A 20,549-nucleotide genomic window follows, 5' to 3' on the forward strand; every position below is an offset into this window, starting at 1 on the left:
TTTTGTGTAGCTCCTCTCTCTCTCTCTCTCTCTCTCTCTCTCTCTCTCTCTCTCTCTCTCTCTCCCCCCTTCTCTCTCTCTCCTTCTCTTTATGTTGCAGCACTGTCTTCTACTTCCAGCTGCTTCCTTTGCTTTCAGGAATGTTATTCTTGACATACTTAATCTGGGGTACTGTATCAGAGTGCTTTAAATGTATAAATCCTGGACAAGGGTCTAAAACTTCCAGTGACTTGCTTCCCTCCCAAAATTTGGGTTAATCAAAGGCTGGTAGCCTGAATCTATGTCACAAGGGGAAAGACTTCCCATTTCTTTGATTGATATCCATCCTGGGACTAGGGGCTTGCTCTGAATTTTGTATGCTTCCAACCTAATCTCCCTGACCTAATAAGGAGAGGCAGTAGGGATGAAAATAGTGGAGTTGTGAATTAACTGACAAAAAGAAAGTCTCCCTAAACACTAAAATATCTATAGCAGCATTTTTTTTGGTAGCAAAGAACTAGAAACAAAATGGATGCCCATCAGTTGGGGAATGGTAAACAAATTGGGGTACATGAATGTAAAAAGAATATTATTGTGCTATAAGAAATGATGAACATGAGAAATACAAAGAATAGAAAGGAGGCAAATGAGTAGCTCAGTGGATTGAGAGCCAGGCCTAGAGATGGAAGTAAATCTGGTCTCAGACACTTCCCGGCTGTGTGACCCTGGGCAAGTCACTTAACCCCCATTGCCTAGCCCTTACCGCTCTTCTGCCTTGGAATCAATACATAGTATCAATTCTAAGGTGGAAGGTAAGGGTTTTTAAAAAAAAAAGTATAGAAAGACTTACCTGAACTGGTGAAAAGTGAAGTAAGCAGATCCAGGCAAACAATACCCACAGTGTATGTAGATGGGAAGAACAAGAAGCATACAACAATAAAAATAAAATGTTAAATAGAATGTTAATAAACTGAATGTTGTAAAATTATTAGGACTAAGCTTGGCCCCAAAGAAAAGATATGAGAAGATATTTCCCACTACTCCTTTGCATCCATATGTATGGAACATTACATTTAACATCAGATTAAAAAATAAATTTAATTAATTTTTTAAAGCACAGAGACTTTTTTCTTTTTCTTTCTTACTTCCAAATTCTCCTTTTGATGAGTAGGCAAGAAAAATAAAGCCTGTTACAAATATGTATAGTTATGCAAAGCACATTTCTGCATTGGCCATGTTGCCCCCAAACAAGTAAGGAAAAGAAAGAGAAACTAAAAATCATGCTTCATTCTGCTCTCTGAATTTATCAGTTCTCTATCTAAGAGTAGATAATATTTTTCATTATGTGTCCTTTGGAACTGTGGTAGTATTTGTGTTAATCTGTTTCTGTCTTTCAAAATTGATTATCTTTATAATACTGTGGTTAGTGTATTACTTGTTCTAGTTCTGCTCACTTCACTTTGCATCTATAAAGGTCTTCCTAGGTTGTTCTGAAACTATCCCCTTAGTTGTTTTTTTAAAAAAACAAATCTAATGTGGTTTGATGGATGTATGACTGGGGTTCCAGCTTTAGAAGAACACTACTACAAATATGAATAATATGGAAATAGGTTTTGAACAACAACATATGTATGTATAACCCAGTGGAATTGCTAGTCAGCTCTGGGAGAGGGGAAGGAAGAGGAGAGGGAAAGAACATGAATTTTGTAACCATGGAAAAATATTCTAAATAAAAAGTTTTAAATATAAAAAAAAAAATCTAACCTTCTATCTTAGAATTGGTGCTAACTTTTGGTTCCAAGGCAGAAGAGCAATAAGGGCTAGGCAATAATGGTTAAGTGACTTGTCCAGAGTCACACAGCTAGAAAGTGTCTGAGGCCAGATTTGAAACCAGGACCTCCAGTCACTAGGCTTGGTGGTCTATCCACTGAGCCACATAGCTACATCCCCCTTTAATTGTTTCTTACAGTGCAATAGTATTCCATCACTTTCATGTAATACATCAGATCTTTTTAATATGTTGATTGGTTTTGTTGATTTCTTCATTCACTTTTTCTTTCTTTTCTTTTCAAATTTCATTAGGAGATATGACTTTCTTAGAGGGAGGAGGGGAAAAAATATAAGAAAACAAAGGTGCTGTAAAAATAAAAGATGCCAATAAATATTTAAAAATAAAGCAGAAATGCAAACATAGAAATAACCCCATTCAATGACTTTATTATTAATGACAAAGAAACATGGAATAGGGAGACATATACATGACAGATATAGTCACCACTATCGCAGAGGATATCCTGCATAGAGCTCAGAAGGAAGAGGAATTTCTATAGATGGAAAGCTTCAGATAATCTTACTTGTGGATGACTGGTTTGATTGCATCAAGACCTTGAATCTTATAGATTCTCCTCAGTTCAAAAGAGATGAAACTATAGGAAAAATGAATTAGGATAAAAAAAAAAGTGCATTATTTAGACTGTGATATACAATTGAGAGAACAGAAAATTGATAATGTGTAAAACAAAGAGTACTGGATATGGCATCAGAGGACTAGGAGCTTACTTTCTGTCTAAAGGTGTTGGGACAGGGAGGTGACACTGTGTATCGAATGTTAGACTTGGAGTCCTGGACTCAAGAATGTGAATTTTCCTGAGTTCATATCTGGCCTCACATAGTTTTCTAACTGTATGATCCTGGGAAAGTCACTAAATCCTGTTTGCCCCAATTTCTTCATCTGTAAAATGAGCTGGAGAAGGAATGACCAAACACTCTAGTAACTTTGCCAAGAAAATTCTAAGACTAAAATCACTCACAAACAAAAAAGAGTTGCCATCTGAGAATGTCTATATTCATGGCCTAATTCCAAGAACATAAGTAAAATCCATTAATGAAACCTATTATGGATCTATTCAAATTTAATATTTAGAACAATTAAATTCCATAAATATTCACTAAGCACCTACCATCTAACAACTGAACTATGCATCAGGCTGCAATACCCTGCCCATCTTACACTCCTTTTGGTTGCATAAATACCAGGACTTAGATCTATAGAATTCCAGAGCTGGAAGAATCTTAGAGATAAACTGGTCACTGAACCCTCTTTTATAAATGAGGAAAATGAGCCCCAGATAGGTAAAGTGACTTCTTATAGGCGAAAGAACATTGGATTTGGAATCAATCACTAAGAGTCCCAGTTTTAATGTTTACAGGTTGTATGACTTTGGGTAAGTGACTGAATTTCTCCAAGACTTAATTTACCTTTTTGTTGAGTCATTTCAACTGTCTCTGACTCTTCATGAGCTCATTTGGGTTTTCTTGGCAAAGATGCTGGAACAGTTTGCCATTTTCTTCTCCAGCTCATTTTACAGATGAGGAAACTGAGGTAAACAAGGTTAAGGGACTTGCCCAGGATCACACAATTAGAAAAGTATCTGAGGCCAGATTTGAACTTTTTTTCTGACTCTAGGCTGGGTATTCTATCTAGTAGAGTCATCTAGCAGCCTTTAGTTTACCTACCTTATAGAGTTATTGTGAAGAAAGTGCTTTATAAATCTATAAATACCAGGCCAAAGTCTTGTGCCCAAACTCTTTTAGTAGCAGAGTTGGGAAGAAAGCCCTACCAACTCTCTGTATGATATTCTTTCTATTAAATCATATAAGTCCCTCTTTCCTTTAGCTTCTTTATATAGTGGCACCTGTCTTCATAATACTGTTATTTATAGAACTGGATTATAAGAATTTTTGTGTTTGAATTCTGATCCACGTAGGCCCAGTTGCTAACAGATGAAGAAAACCCTGCTCATCTTCATATGGTAGGCCCAGAGGATGGACCCCCCCCCAAGGACAGCATTATGGCAAGTCTCCAGTCACTGAAAAGGAATGGAAATAACGATAATTGACCCCATATGGTAATTCTGAAGCAATGTTAGAATCAATCTTAATGACTCAGTCAATCGAATCACTTCATTAAACAGTAATGCTCTCGTTAAATGTTTAAACAGGAGAGAAGATCTGAGAGGATCCAGTTCCTGAGCCCTAAAAAATGGCTACAAAGCACTTGTTGGAATTTTACAGCTGAAACAGACATCAGAAAGGTTTTAGAGCATCCTTGAAAAGTTTTCCTTTGTGATGGCTGAGAATGAGTTAACACCCAAACCTCAGCCTTTCATTGACATATTTTTCTCTTCCTCCTCATTATCATTATAAATTAACCCAAGAAATCAAGTGGGTAGCCCAGGCTGAATGGTAATTTTGCATTTATAATGACATTTTGCAATGCAATATGAAAAGCAAAATGACTGACAGTTAGCTGTTTAGAACTTGGAATGAGTTGAGGTTGGCAGAGGCTAGCAGGTGCAAATTCAGTTGATGGGAGAGTATAAAAGGAGGATTTGAACTAAGACAGAGATCTCAATTTTGAGAGAGGGATTGGTGTAGGAGATCTTGGTTGGGCTTGGGTAGACCAACGGTCAACTTGAGATACCAGCAACCAGCACTGATCACTTCCATAGTCTCAAATCCTGTGTTATCCTATACTGAATATCCTGATTCTAGTTCACTCATCAAGAAGAAGCAACATCATTTACCATCAAATAACCTGATTCACGTTGAAGCAGTCTGGCTCTGCCAGGCTGGTAACTGGCAAAGTAGCCATTGACAACTGACAAGCTGAATACCCTGATGACCTTCAATTCATATACCATCTTTGTCATCAATAGCTTAGGATCTCCTATACCTCTCTTCCCATCATTTCCCTGCTTCCCTCCCCAAGCCTGTTATTATTAAATCTTTAAACTCACCTAAAGTGAATATCATATTTACCCTAGAGATTAGTGAATATATCCTTGGGTATTTGAGGAAAGAAGAGATTTATTTCAAGTGTAGAAAGATTTGAATCAAAGTCAACCAGCTTTATCCATATTGAGCCAGGATAGACAGTTAGAAGTAGCTGTGTATTCTTAATCACAGATGCTTCACTTGCCTATCTATCCTGGGACACTGTTATGCTGAAATTGGGTGCAGCAGATTCACTACAAATATTCCTTCAGAGTCTTTTGTGTTTCACTATCACAACTTGTGTGTTACACTTAGGAATCTTCCACACTCACTCAGCTTCAGCTCCTCATAACACCAGGATACATATAACACTGAGAATGAGTTAACACTCAAACCTCAGCCTTTCATTGGCATATTTTTCTCTTCCTCCTCATTATCATTATAAATTAACCCAAGAAATCAAGTGGGTGGCCCAGGCTGAATGGTAATTTTGCATTTATTCCTGGATAGTTCATCTATTCATTTCCAGAACTTGGTATGGGCCATCAAATCTCATTAACTTTGTTTATATGGTGGAGGATCATGGCTTTTCTTTTCAAGAAGGTTCATAACTATAAAATATAAAATAATAAAATGTTAAATTACAGAGAGTATAAATTGGGGAATTTGGGAGGCAAGAGTCTTTAGTCTCCTATTTCATACAGAGTTAGCTTCTTCTTGTTTCTGAATTCAGAACAGCTGGAATTAGTCTAACTGAAATAAACAGGGCCAAGGACGACATGTAGAGAGGTCCATGCTTTTGTGTAGGTGTAGAAAGTTAATCAATTACTGGTTATCCAAGAGTGATATCTTTTCTTCTCCCTGAAACCTATTCTTTCCTGTTGCTGGGGAAAAGGAAGGAAAGTGATTATGGGATTGTATACTTGGAACTAAAAGGGACCTTAGTGTCAATCTAGTAAAACCTTTCATTTAAGATGTGAATGCCTGAGCCCAAAAAGGTTATGACTTACTCAGGATCACATAACCAGAAAATATCTGAGATTGGATTTGAACTCTTGTCTTCATAATTCCCAAGTCTAGAACTCTATCCACTTGTTCTGACTTGTCATGTAGGAACAGAGAAGCCACTTTCCCCCAGTAATAAAGGGAGGTTCAGTGGAATCAAAACAATAATGTCCAGGCGCAGTGGATACACACAGGACCTGAGTTGAAATCTGGCCTCAGAAACTTTCTAGCTACGTGACTCTGGGCAAGCCACTTAACCCCGTTTGCCTAGCCTTTGCTTTTCTGTCTTAGAGTTATTACTAAGACCAAAAGTAAGGATCAACAAAAACTAGTAATGTAAATTCTCTGTTTCATTTACTAACACTAATGGGTTAATTGTAGGTGGATCTTGGAAACAAACTGGCTTCCAAAGATAGCTTTGAAACACAATCCTACAATCTGCTCTTAAATTGTAGAACAAACATACTAGCATCTGAGACTGCCAGTGGTCAAACGTTTTCAATTAGAGCCACTATCTTTTTGGAAAAAGATAAAAAAATCCTAAACCACTCTCCTATCCCTTCTTCTTCTGCCCAAGAGAAGAAGATCATGAAAAAATTTTGGGAGTGTGACCTGAGGATCCATTTCCTGAACTTGAAAAATTACTATCTACTATATAATTTGTTGGAATTTTGAAGCTGAAATAGACCTTAGAGGTCTTGGAAATCTTAGAAATCATCAGAAAGGTTTTATAGGATCCCAAAGAGTGCCTTGGGGAAAACTGCTTTGCGGGCAGAGATATACTGAAGCCAGCTCTAATAACAAGAGCTGATTAATAAATTGTCATGATCACTCTCATACCTTGGAAATTGGTCACCGCTATAAATCAGGACTTGATATGCCGTATGGCTTATTTGTAGACTTAAAATGATGGAGAAAATATTAATAGTAAAAAATTATACTGAAAAAACCCCTAACTTTCTTAGTAACAATTCTAAGTCAGACAGACAAAGGGTAGACAGTGGGGATCAAATGACTTGTTCAGGATCTCACAGCTAAGAAGTGTCTGTGGTCATATTTGAACCCGGGACCTCTCATCTCTAGGTCTGATTCTCCATCCACTGAGTCACTCAGCTGCCTCACAGTTATATAGTTATAGTTACAAAGTACATTTATACACATTATCTAAGGGGATTGTTAGGGCCATCCTGTAATATAGGTATTATAAGCCTGAATCACCTCATTTTAGAAATGAAGAAATTTAGACCAAAAGAGAGTAAGTGACTTGTCCAAGCTCACTTAGATTTAAAATGGAGGAGTCAGTCTTCATTCTTAGGTCTAGGCTCTATTTAAAATTCTCTTGCTATAACACATTGTCCCTCATTGTACCCTGATGCCTTTAGAAACAGGTCATTCTGTTTCTTAAATGGAACAGTAGAATCTCCTCAACACTCCTCCCAATCATAGAATGATGGCATTTTTTCCATAAGCCCCAGGATTCCATATTGCATCCTCAGACTACTGGCTCAAGTCTTTTCCTTTTAGGTGCCCCAGTATTCCTCCATTCTAGCTTTCTTGCTGGGCTGCCTTTTAAGGGAATTGAACTGCTATTCCCTATAACTGAAGATCAAAGGAAGAACCCAATCCAGAAGTCTTTACACAGCACGTTTTCCTTAGCAATGAAATCTTGGCTATTATCAGAATCTGTTTCATGTTGTAAGTGAATTAACACAAAATCTTCTGTGATACACTAGGGGACTACTGTTTTACCTTTGGTGGAAGTGAAGCTTAAATACCACCTGAGAAAGGGGCATCAGTTATGCCTCGGTGTGGGCTGGTTTTTCTTTAATTTGTTTCCATGTTTTAGTGAGGGAAAATATGACAAATTATAGAAGTCTTTTATGGAACATTAATTATTTAAGAGTATGAAGCATTTTTATTTTAAAAAATGGAGGACATGTTTGTATTTCTTCTAGCTTTTATCAGTTTTTTATATTGTTGATTACTCCTCTTCTTGCTCTCTTTCCTCTCTTATTTCTCCTTCTTTCTGTCTGTACAATGCTGACTCTCCTTTGCTGAATCATTCTTCTCCTTCCATCCCTTAAGTGCAGCTTTCCCCCCAAGGATCTGTCTTGTGCCCTTTTATGTTTTCTCTCTAAATTCTCTTCCTTAGTGACCTCATCAGCAATAAACAGTTCAATTAACATCTTGGTGCAGATAATTTTCAGATTTTTCTATCTAGTGCTAAACTTTTGTCTGAACTAAAATTCTCTATTGCTAGCTGCCTGTTAGACAGCTCTATTTAACGAAATGGCATCAATTTGTTTAAAGTAGAATTTCCTCCAAAACACATACCTTCTCCAAATTTCTCCATTGGCAAAGACATCCAAATCTGTCACCCGGATTCACAACTTTAGAGTGATCCATGACCCTCCTCTTTCCCTTAACCCCATGTCTTATTAATTGTCAAGTCTTTATACCCTAGCTCTACAAAAGCTCTCATATCTATCCTCTTCTTTCCTCTCATATACTCTCTTTTCCTTGTTACCTCTCACCTGAAATATTATAATAGCCTTAAAAAAAACCACCCTTTACCTTCTGTTTTAGAATCAGTGCTAACTATTGGTTCCAAGTCAGATGAATGATAAAAACTAAAAGATAATAATGAGGGTTAAGTGACTTGCCCAGAGTCAAAAAACTAGGAAGTATCTGAGGCCAAATTTTGAAACTAGGACTTTCTGTTTCTGGACCTGGCTCTCTATCCACTGAGCCACCAAACTGCCCTGGAAGAATCTAAAAAAAAAAAAAATAGAGAGAGAGAAAGAAAGAAAGAAACAAACAAACAAACAAAGGAAGAAACAAAGAAAGAAAATGGAAAGGAAGGAAGGAAGGAAGAGAAAGAGACTACCTTCCATCTTAGAATCAATACTGTGTATTGGTTCCAAGGCAGAAAGAGTGGTGAGGACTAGGCAATAGAGGTTAAGTGACTTGCCCAGGGGCACACAGCTAGGACGTGTCCAAGGCCAGATATGAAACCAGGAACTCCCTTCTCTAGGTCTGACTGAGATAGTACTGCCCCAGAATATCCTCTTAATTGGTCTCTTTGTCTCCAGGCATCACTTCCCTCTCCAACATACCTTGGCTATGAAATTAATATTCCTAAAATATAGTTGTCATCTCCACTCAAAAAATTTTAATGGTTCCCTATTGCCTTTCAAATAAAATACAAAATCCTCAACATGGCATTTGATGTCCTTCAGAGTCTGGCTCCCTTCTTCCTTCCTCCATGACAAACTCAATACCAGCTAGGAATGTTCTGGGTGACAAATGATGTACTAGCAGTCCAGTCCTGTTCCTGGCTCATGTCCTACTTTCTGTTAACCTTCAGAAAAGCAGGTTGTCATTAAATTAATTAATTAATTAATCAATAAAGGAGACCTTCCCTTGTGTAGCTATGTAGAATATACTCTCCAATATGCTTTGTTTGGTTAGCTCTTATCCTGCTGAATCTGTTTCATTTGTCTGGCCAAGAAGGAAAACCTCATTGACTCAGATTTATTATTGCAGGATGGCTACTATAAAAGATAGCTCTGAATTGTTGGAAAACATTAGGACACTTACTGACTTTACTCCAGTCCGTGTCTGCTAGATCGCTTAACTTAATACAACCTTCTCTATTTATGTGATATAGGCAATAAACTTTTTTATGACTATATGGTTTATTGAATGTAGTAAGATAAAATTGCAAAGAAACTGATAAATGTTCCTCTCTTATGGAGTGCCTCGCTGAATTGTCTCCAAACCACCTATTGTTTACCTTCACACTTATTTAAGGATATTTGGACTCAGCCCTTTACAGGCCTGTGATAGTAAATATTTAACAATTGGTTCTCAACCCCCCCCCCCAAAACCAACAACTCCCATATCCCTGACACACTTTTAAGTTTAATTTGCATTATTAATATTTTACCATCACTTTCCTAAATCTACACAATCAACAAAACAATAAATCAGGCCCCAATTTGTGTCTTTGCTGATTTCCAAGGCTAAAAGCTCACATTGAAAATTTAACAGTTGGTTCTCTGGAGCTGATTCATCTAACTCCAACATATTCTGTACTACTTGGTCCCTCACGTTATGGAGAATGAGGAAAGGGAAAGAGGGTGGCTGTGTCCTAGGTCTTGGTTTTCACTCTTGGTACTTTGTGGTGGCAGTGAGGCAGTGAAACATAGAGGATGGAAGATCCTGCCTCTCACACTTACTAACTGTATGACTCTGGGCAAATCACTGACCCTCTCTAAGCCTCAGTTCTTTCATTTATAAAACAAGAGGGTTGGACTACATCATCTCTGAGGTACATTCTAATTCTAAAGCTATGATCCTATGATCTCTTTGCAGATAGAATGTCCGTACATTGAGAGGTTGATCCCAGTCTATTGAGAATTACTTGGTTTTAAATATCAAGGTCAGGTATGTTTTTTTTTTGTTGTTGTTATTTTTCATTGACCCATATATTCAAAGTTCTGAGAGGAGGCTCCAATAAAAAGTTTGGACTTATTTTGATATTTTGTAAACATGAATCTGTAAAGACTCTCAAAGTATGTAATCAATTCACTTAGGGACATCATACAGTCATTCTGTAATAAATGTAAATTTTATTATTTGGTGAGTGTCTTATTTTAGTTTAGAAGTACTTTCAGGAGTGATTTATAACCCCACTGTATTCTATGCTGGTCAGAAAATAATTGGAGTACTGTGCTCTTGCCTCCTCTAATTTATTTATTTATTTTGCAGTAATGTTTTATTTTTCCCCATTTACATGTAAAAACAATTTTTGACATTCATTTTCTGACATTCTGAGTTCCATGTTTTCTTGCTCTCTCCTTCCCTTTCCCCCTCCTGAGATGGTCAGCCATTTGGTTATACATGTTTTATCATATAAAACTTATTTCCATATTCAACAACTGTGGAAGAAAAACAAAAAAAAAGATAAAAAAAAACAACCCATGAAGAAAATAGAATTAAGAAAGATCTGCCTCAATCTGCATTGACTCCATCAGTTCTTTCTCTGGAGGTGGATATCATTTTTCATCATAAACCCTTTGGGGTTGTCTTAGATCATTGTATTGCTGAGAATAGTGAAGTCCTAGTTGTTCAAAATACATGTGTACAATGCTCTGATTCTGCTCTCTTCCTTCTGCATCAGTTTATGTTGGTCTTTCCAAATTTTTCTGAATTCATCCTGCTCATCATTTGTTAAAGTACTAAAGCCTTCCATTACAATCATATGTGTGATCACTCTGAGTTGTATGTTTTAGAAAAGAAATGAATAAACTAGAAGGCCTGCTGAGAAGTGTGACCTAGACTGTGAAAGGGTCTTCAGTTCATGCCAGTCAAGAATTGATCAAGGGAATTGGGGGTGTTTAGCCAGAAGATAGTATTAAAAGAAAAAAACATGATAGTTGTCTTCAAATATTTAAAGTCTATCATGTAGAAAAGAGTTTAGAAGAGCTTTTAGGGAAATCTCATTTTACAGAAGAAGAAACAAGGTTTGGAGTAGTCAGGTATCTTGATCAAAGTCATACATGTAGATAAGTAGTAGGGTCAAGTTTTTAACCCTTGTTCTCTGTGGGTAGATCTAGAATTCTTTCTACAATTCTACTCTGTTCTTGATTTGTTCTAGCTGACACGTATGGTTCAATACTATTGGGAGGTTGGAAAGTTTCCAACACAGGAGCTAAAACAGTAACATCAGAACATAGCTCAGCTATTTCCTGTCCATCCAAGTTAACATTGTCTGGAATTACAGAATTTTCCCAGGATTTTACACCTTTGGTCCTTTTCACCTCTATTCTGGTATCATTGTTCTTATTTACAATCAAATTATCCTTAATCAAATCACAATTTCTATTATTCTTCTTAATTCCACACTTACTAGAACTTCTAACACTATTTACAATACTATTACTCTTTTTCTCACCATTATTTACAACATTAATCAAATTATTATCAATACCACTTAAACAATTATCAATTTTAATCAAATTATTACCAAAACTAGTTAAATTACTACTACCAGTGGGTAAATTACCATTAACATTGGTTAACTATTTACACCATTACCAGTAGTTAATTCAGATAATTTCACATTTACACCATTCAAATTATCATTAATTCTCTTCAAATTATCATTCATATTGATTAAACTATCATTGATTCCATTTAAATTAACACTGATCAACCTATCACTATTATTAATTAAATTCTTATTATCACCAATTAAATCAATATTAACACCAAGTGCACCATTTCCATTATTCACAATTATGTCATCATTATCTTTAACATATACAATTTCTTCAACATTCACTTTAGTCCCATTACCTTGATCAATTACTTCTGAATTTCAGGCACACCATCATAATGAAGCTGTCCTTCCATTCATGTTACCATTATTAACATTCCCCTGGACAATGTGACTGTATTTCGCTTTCACCTGCTTTGATGTAATCCTGCATCATTGCCAAATTAGGAGCATGAGCACTTTGGCAGCATGCATTCTGGCATTGGAATACATTTTGCTGGCCATTTCCATGATTAAAGCCATTATTCCAGTTATTTCCCCTATATACATAATTATTATTAAACCAATTAAATCCATTATTATTATTATTGTATCTTTGCCCATATGATCTTCTTCTAAACCTATATTCTCTGGCAAAATGTCCAATTCAGCCACAAACATAACATGATTGCTGTTTTTGATATCTTGTGTTTACATTGCCATTAGTTTTATAATTATTGGCACTATTTTTCTTCTCTGCTGCCCTTAACACTGCCACTGCTTTAATTTCGCTGATCTCTTTCTCATTTCCTCTAGTATTTGCCTCCCTAAGCTGTTTCCTGAGGCTCTCAATCAGTGTATCTTTCTCATTATTCCCCTTTCCTTCTCTTGTGCAAACACATATGTGGCCTTCTGCTTTAGTTCATCTAGGCTCAGAAGTTCCCAATCCTGGTAGTTATCAGTAAAAAACTTCTTAACCTGGGGAACAGCATTCCTAACAAATATTCTTTTAATGTGTTCCACAGTGGTATCCTCTAGTACATTCATGCCTAGGTACATCTCAGCTACTTCAATGATATGGTCCAAAAATGTTGCTGGGGTCTCCTGTGCAGTCTGCCTAATTCTTTCAAATTTGGACCATGAGTTAGGGAGCCTTGAGTTCTTTTCCATGACTTTAAGCAGTGATTTTCTCGCCTATTTCAACATCCTGTAAATTGGAACTGAATTGAGGTCCAGTTCCTCCCAGGCTACTGGCCATGGTATCATCCCCTCAGTATTACTGATCTCCTCTACAAACTTATTCCTATCGTGGTTGGACAAGATCTCCCCTAACACATACCAACAATCCTCAAAGTCCGGGTCATGTGCCTTAATAAATGCCCTAAATATTTTCACAAACTTGCCAGCATCGTGGTGGAAATTGGGGATTTTCCTCTTTAAATTATCCACATCCTCTGTTCTAAACCTAGTGTGTTGCCTTATGTGAAAAATCCCATCATCTCTCACAACTGGAAGGTTGTGAAGGGGAAAAAGATTAACGGGTTTGTCATCCTTATTTAGTGCCTATTGTTCTAAATCAGTCTTAGATAGTTTGGAATTAACATTTTTGCCAGTATTTCCATTATGAGAAAGTATAGTCACATTGTCATTATCATTATCAGGACTAGAAGCTCAACCATAAGCACCACCATTTTGTATATAAAGTTCCAAATTATCAATTTTAACCTGCATCATTCTTAACATCTGTTTTGTCTCCGAACCCCTAAAACACCAGGTCACCACAATCTTACAACAATAATTAACATGCAAAAACATCCACCTTAATTTATACATGATATATCCAGTTAGAACAATAATGGGTGTGTGTGATATCACATCCAGAACAGAAATGTGAAGAACAGGTTGGGCAAATCCAAAATCTAATATACCCCTACAATACCTGGGTATGATTTTAAACCACAGGTAGGAAATGGATAATATCCCTTGCCACAACCCCAAGATCAAACAATCTATCCAATATTCTAGTACCATTGTTCCAAACATTGATAATACGGACCAGTTATGCAAAATTGCAGTGGTATTATTAGCCACAATAACAATAACTAACACAAATATTAAAAATACTAGTTTACAATGAAACAGGACAACACAAATAACAGAAAGCCAAAAAATGGGGGAAAACCCTTTCTCTGGGACTATTCTAGCCTCAATAGTATCTTGGCTTCCCACAGAGATTTTATCAATGACTTGGGGTGGGGAGTAAGCAGTTCTGAGTAGCTCACCACTGGCTGAGAACTTTCAGCTCACAACCAATGGCTGTACCCCTCCACAGAATGTTCAGAATCCCCTGATTTCCAGTCTAGCTCTGTCTGCCCAGGAGAGAACTTCCTGCCTTCCTGTTACCCAGCCAGCTGGGGTGCCAGACTATAATGGGGAAAAGCCAGGGAAGGTGCCTTAAATATTACTTGTGGGCTCACTGGGATGGATAGGAGGCAGGAAGGGAGAATGGGTGAGACTTTACAAGTCAAGGAACCAGGTTTAACTACAAGGGAAAGACCATTGACTGGAATGACAGTTAAGCCTGACCAACTGTCACTCAGCCCCACCCAGCCTGGAATAAATACAGATTAACACATATACACAATGAGGACCTAAAATTACTAAAAACACACAGGGAACCAGTTTAATTATAATATGAGGGGATTGGAAAGGGAGTTAGGTAAACTATGGCTAACAACTCAGGACTGGAGTCAAAAAGGGTAAGATTCCTAGCCAACCTGGCTTCTGCCAGGCTTTGACATTTTGGCTAAGGACCTGGGGAAGAGGGCTTGAACTTGGGATCTCACAACTCTTCCAGGGATGTTAAAGGATGCCAGGAACCAACTCCTCCAGAACTGATATAGCCAGGTAGGGATTGAAGTCTGCAAGCTGTCCATCAGATCACAGGCTACTTCCCTACTCAGTGCTGTCTTGCAGGATTGATGTCCTCTGCTTTCAACCTTCACCACACTCCAAGATCCCAGGGAATCAGGGTGCAACTCCACTAGCTCTGAGGTCTCCCAGGGTCAGTTACAGCTTGTCCCAACCACCATGGAGTCTTTCCCAGAGAGAGAGCAAGCCACTTCCTGCTTCCCCATTCCCATGTGGAATTCTCCAGCCCTTCCTGCTAAGTCTCCTACATAATAACTAAATAATAATCTTTCTCACAACACTCCAGAGGGCAAAACATGGAGCAATCAATAGGGAAAATTGAAGAGAAGCAGATTCTAACTCCTTGTGAGAAAAAACTCCCTAATACCTGAAGTTATTTAGAATAGGCTGCCCATGGCATTAGGGAGGGATGGTGTGGAGGGAAAGGAAGAGAGTTCTTTCTGAATGGAGTTCTTTAAATGAAGGTTGGATGCCACTTGCTGGGAATGTTGTAGAGACATCTATTTCTATAAGTCACAAGCTGGCCCACATGACTTCTTAGACTTCTTCCAACTCAGAGATGCTCTGATTCTGTGAGTAATTATTTCCAATGGAAGTTGACCCTTCTGGATCTCTATTTGCCAGGAGTCCTTGGAAGAAGTCCAAGTTGGAAAAAACTTTGGCTATTTAAAATGCAGAAGATCCTACATTTTTACTTTAAAAAAAGGTAGTGTTTTGATGAGATATGAAAAAGAAAATATATTAATGTTACATTGATTGTAGGTACTTGATTAAATATTTAAAAATAATCCACTATGGGGAGAAAATATGAAAAGGAAGACAGATGATGATGAATGGCTATATTCTTTTCATCATTTTAGTTTGATTTTTCTTTTTAGTTAGCTGGAATTCTTCTCCTGACCTTGACCTTTGGAATTCAATTAAATGAATAGTTGCTGAACAGGGGCCTCTAAGTCTGAACTTTTCCTGGTAAAGGGCACAAGAGAATTTACACCTGGCTCATATTTGATGAATATTCCACATGCTTCATCATTTTCTTTGTATCCCTCCAAGGGTTTTGTTTTTAACACACACACATATGTTCGTGTGTGTGAATGTGTATATTTTTCATAACAATTATTAAAATGTATGTGTGTTAACATTTTTGTAGCATACATAAACCTATAAAGATCTTTAGTTATTGTAGTTCTGAAGGGTAAAAACATAGACATTGTATGTTTTAAAAAACCATACCAAGAACTATGGCTGCCCTCCAACTACATTCCTTTATCTGGACTTAGGACCATTTAGTTTAAAATAATCACTCCACTCCTACCATGGAGTCTTTTCTAATTACATAGTTTGGTTATACTGAGTCCATGAATGCTAGTCCTCTTATAGGATTTTCCTTCCCAAGGAATTCAGGGTTCTTATGTTTCCTTTTGCCACTACAAATAGAACATAATAAGCTTATGATAATTTAGTGTGCATTCATGTGAAATGAAGAAGGGAGAAATTCTGTGAATGTCTACTCTGAAGCCTTCTCTCTAGGTCCTATTTTGTTTTTGGTAGGCAAAATGGCTTTATAGCTTCAATACACCTATGAGGCAAGTTTCTCAAATAGAAATTTAATTGTTGTTAAAAATGTGGACAGGTTCCAACTACTCAGTCATGAAATCATTGCTCTAAAGATTTTTTAAATTGCTTTATTGATGACATTTGTTTTTTAAAAAGCTAATTCCCAATAACTCCAAGCTATGGACCTGCTGAGTGTGTGGACTGGGTATATAGCTACATGCCATGGGTGGGTGATGGGTGGATCTTTTTGCAAGAGCCAATAGGTAAATAATAGAGTATGTAAGCTGTGGGCTGTTGTCTTTCTATAACAAGGAGAAGAAGCACATTCCCAACCAATCATCTCAGATGAATTTTGGTCATTGAATTTGTTATGAATCATATTGTCATTTTCATTTATATCAGGATAGTCTTTGTTTTTATTGTCCTCATGGTTCTGAATTTTTTCTATGTCCAAAGGTTTTTAAAGAATTGGGTACACAGTTATTTTCATAAAATGGCTTAGGGGAAAACAGTCACCTTAATACACTATTGGTGGACCTGCTGGAGCTGTGAATTGGTCTAGAGTTGCATTCTGGAAAGCAGTTTAATACAATTCCCCTAAAATTACTAAAAAGTGCATACCCTCTGATTCAGCAATACCACTGCTGGGTCCACAACCCAAAGAGATACAGGAAAGAGGAAAAGCACCTCTATGAACAAAAATATTTATATCAGCTCTTTTTATGGTGGCGAAGAAGTGGAAGCTAAATGGATGTCCGTCAATTGAGGGATGAATGAACAAATTATGATGTAAGAAATTATGAAAGTTCAGTTTCAGAGAAACCTGGGAATGATTTTATGAACTGTCGAAGAGTGAAGTGAGCAAAAACAGAACAACAATTTTTAGAGTAACAACACAGGAATGACAAATAACTTTAAAAGACTTAAGAACTGTCATCCATGTAAAGACCAGCCTACTCCTAGTTCCATAGAACACATGATGAAGCATAACATCCTCCTCCTGACAGAGAGAAGATAGACTTAGAATGAAGATTGAAATATGGTTTTTGGGGAATGGCCAATGAGAGAATTTATTTTTACTTGACTTTGCATATTGAATACAAGGATTTTGTTTTTCCCCCTCCTCTCAACCAGGGGTAGAGAAGGAGAGAGAAGAAAAAAATAGATTTTTGTTAATTGAAAAATTAAAATTAAACTTAAAAATTGTTTAGGTGGTTTGTGGTCTGGCTAAAAGCACAATTCAGTGGGCTTGGGGTTGGTTGAATGATCTTATTCATAGAATATTGATAAATTAATCATGTTAACTGGCAACAAGATCTCTATTACCATGTCTCAAGGCTTTGCCCTTGGTCTTGAGCCATGCAACATTTTTATTCTTTTTACTCTTCCACCTAGGTACCTCTACATGAAAAACTGATTAACAGCAGTTCATGTGAATAGGGAATAGGGGATGTAGTTGATTGAAAGCCCAATATGAATCAATAGTTGTAGTCCAAAAGACCGATTATTGCCATCTCACTTGTATACTTATGGAAATGCATGATCTTACTGATGTAGAATGCAACCCCTGTATATCTCTAATATGACTTCCTTAGACCAATTTAAGGTAACATTTATAGGAATCTTGAATAAGGAAAAGATCATAATATACAGTTCAGGGTTAATATTCCAGGAGAGTCTTCCCTCAGTTTCTTCTCTTTCAGAATTCCCTCCTATGATCAATACCTTAACCATGACTATTTTGGAAGAGAAAACACTATCCCCAGGTTGGTGATGATGCTAGTTACTCTCAGGTGAATGAGGAGGCAATGATCCCAAGTAAATAAGAATTTAGTTCAGATACCTCTCTTACTCTACTTCAAAGAAAGAGCTTAGTTTTTGTTCTTCCCATTTTTCCTAAAGGAAGTATAAAAAAGGATTTTAGGCTGGAGAAACAGAATTTCTTAATATTTCTAAAGAAACTAAAAGGAGGCTGTTTTTCTTACATGGTTGTACAGAAGGAAGGGGGTATATTTTCATATCTCTTATTTGTAACCAACCAACCTTGGTCATTATAATTTCACAGAATTCAGTTTTGATTGTTGTGTCATTGTTTTTTTCCATTTACATATTGTAATCATGACATAAATTGTGTTGGTTCTTCTTACTTTACTTTGTATCACTTCACATTTAAGTCTTTTCATGCTTCTCTGTGTTTATGCTTATCATTTCTAATAGCACAGCAATATTCTGTTACATTTATGTACCACTACTTGCTTAAACATTCCCCAATTGATGGGCATTTCCTTTATTTCTAGTTCTTTGTCCCTTCAAAAAATGCTGTTATGAATATTTTAGTGTATGTATAACAAGTAGGATGTTAATGATATTCTTGCAAGGGAGACTGAGAATGATGAGTCATAAGGATGGGAGAAATAGGAGAAAGCAATTTCTGGAGAAAACAGGGAAAGAGTATTCAGAAAGACAGGGTGGTTACATATCAAATATGGCAAGTAGGTCAGGCAGTATAAGGAATTCTAAGAAGCCTTTTGGATTTAGTAATAAAAAGGTGAATTTAGAGACATATTTCAGGGAATCTGAACATAGAGGCTTGAGACTTGAATTCTAGGGTATGTATAAGAATTGCCTAATGTATGAAAAGGAAAATGTCTACATGCACATCCTTGGACCTTTGGCATTTTAGGACTTGTTATAGGATTCCTTCTCTTTCATGGGCAGCATAGTATGAGCCCAGGCTTATAACTTATTTGCTAATCTCTCCTATACAGCATTTGTGCTCATGTAGAGTATCTGAACCCCACTTCTGACACTTCAGCGTGAATGTGAGAAAATTCCTTATACTCTTTAAGACTCAGTTTCCTCATCTTTGCAGTATGGATAATAATATATTGAGTACTAATAGAATTTCATCAAGGTCAAATAAGGTAATATCTCTAAAGAACTTTGTAAAATCATTACATAAATATGAGATATTTATTAATATAATTATTATCATCTGCAGGATTATTGGAAATTGAACGATAAGATCTCATTTCATATAACTTATTAGAATTGTTGAAAGCAAACCTTGACCCTGGTTTTCTGCCTTGAAAGGAAACTGTACTGCAGGAAAATGGGTTAGTCTAACCATTCAGAAAAATCATTTGGTACTGTGCCCCCATAGCTGTTAAATCATGCATTTCCTTTGACTTACTTCTACTGCCATTAGTCCTCCAAACCAAAGAGATCTCTCTGTAAGCTGAATTACATGAATATATAATTTTGAGTTATATGAACATTCACATCAACTGCAAAGGACCATGAAGGAAGATGCTGTCAACTTTTGGAGAAAGAACTGATATATGGAACTACATATTTTATATTTTCACATATATATATATTTGTGTTAAAAGGTGGTCTTCTCTAATACCTGATTATGAAGGAGGGAGAAAAGGAGGGAAACAGATTGGAACTCAAATGTAACAAAAAAATTAAAATACATATTTTTTTAAAAAGAAGGAAGAAATTACACAAATCTGATGGTCACTTTTATTTTTTTTTCTATTTCAGGGGTCTCTATGATTAGAAGAATTATCACTTCGTGTACACCCTTTAGTTGATAGACGTCTCCATACTTTGCTGATCTAGACCTTGGACAGTACACTGTGTTGCCAGGTTGATACTGAAATCCTTTCCAACTGAATAGAACTTATTTAAAAATTGAGCCCCACTTTCAGAGGCTGAAGCCAAGTTCCTGAAAGTCAAGGTTCCTTGCACTTTAAAATGAGGTATTAGAAAAGAACTTTTCTAGAGGGGTGTTTTCTGTCTATATTAATAGAAGGAGATGTCCAGAATGAGAGAGGTGTTAGGCCCACTGTCCTCTCAACTGTTTTGATAATATCTGGAGTATTTTGTTTCGCTCCAGATGCCACATTGACAAGTTGGATTATGTCTAAAGAAGGGTGGTCAGGATAGTAAATGGAGTGGAAACTTTGGCTTTGAGGAATAGTCCAAGGAACTAGATATATCAAATTTCTCTTTTACTGCAAGACAGAATGATTAAATGTCTTAGGAAATGTTTCTTGTTGCCATTGAGCACCCAAGGAAAACCTGTGTCTCGTCCTTCCATTTAGTTGCAATGTATGTCTTTGGTTTTAATTTATAGTGAGAATGTTGCTGTGGTCATGGTTCAGTTCCACTGGTAATATGTTAATATGAGAAAGAAGGTTTGGGATAGAAATGGTAGCCATTACTAAATATTTGGAGGGCTGTCTGGTAG

At 36.7% G+C, this 20,549-nt stretch overlaps 1 pseudogene; it reads right to left on the bottom strand.

Annotated features, from left to right (window-relative positions):
- The window catches only part of LOC123252759, a 197,541-nt pseudogene extending 192,859 nt beyond the window's left edge, over positions 1-4,682 (bottom strand).
- Positions 4,683-20,549: the final 15,867 nt, after the last annotated feature.

The sequence above is a fragment of the Gracilinanus agilis genome, chromosome 1, assembly GCF_016433145.1.
Source record: "Gracilinanus agilis isolate LMUSP501 chromosome 1, AgileGrace, whole genome shotgun sequence".
Taxonomy (NCBI): Eukaryota; Metazoa; Chordata; class Mammalia; order Didelphimorphia; family Didelphidae; genus Gracilinanus; species Gracilinanus agilis.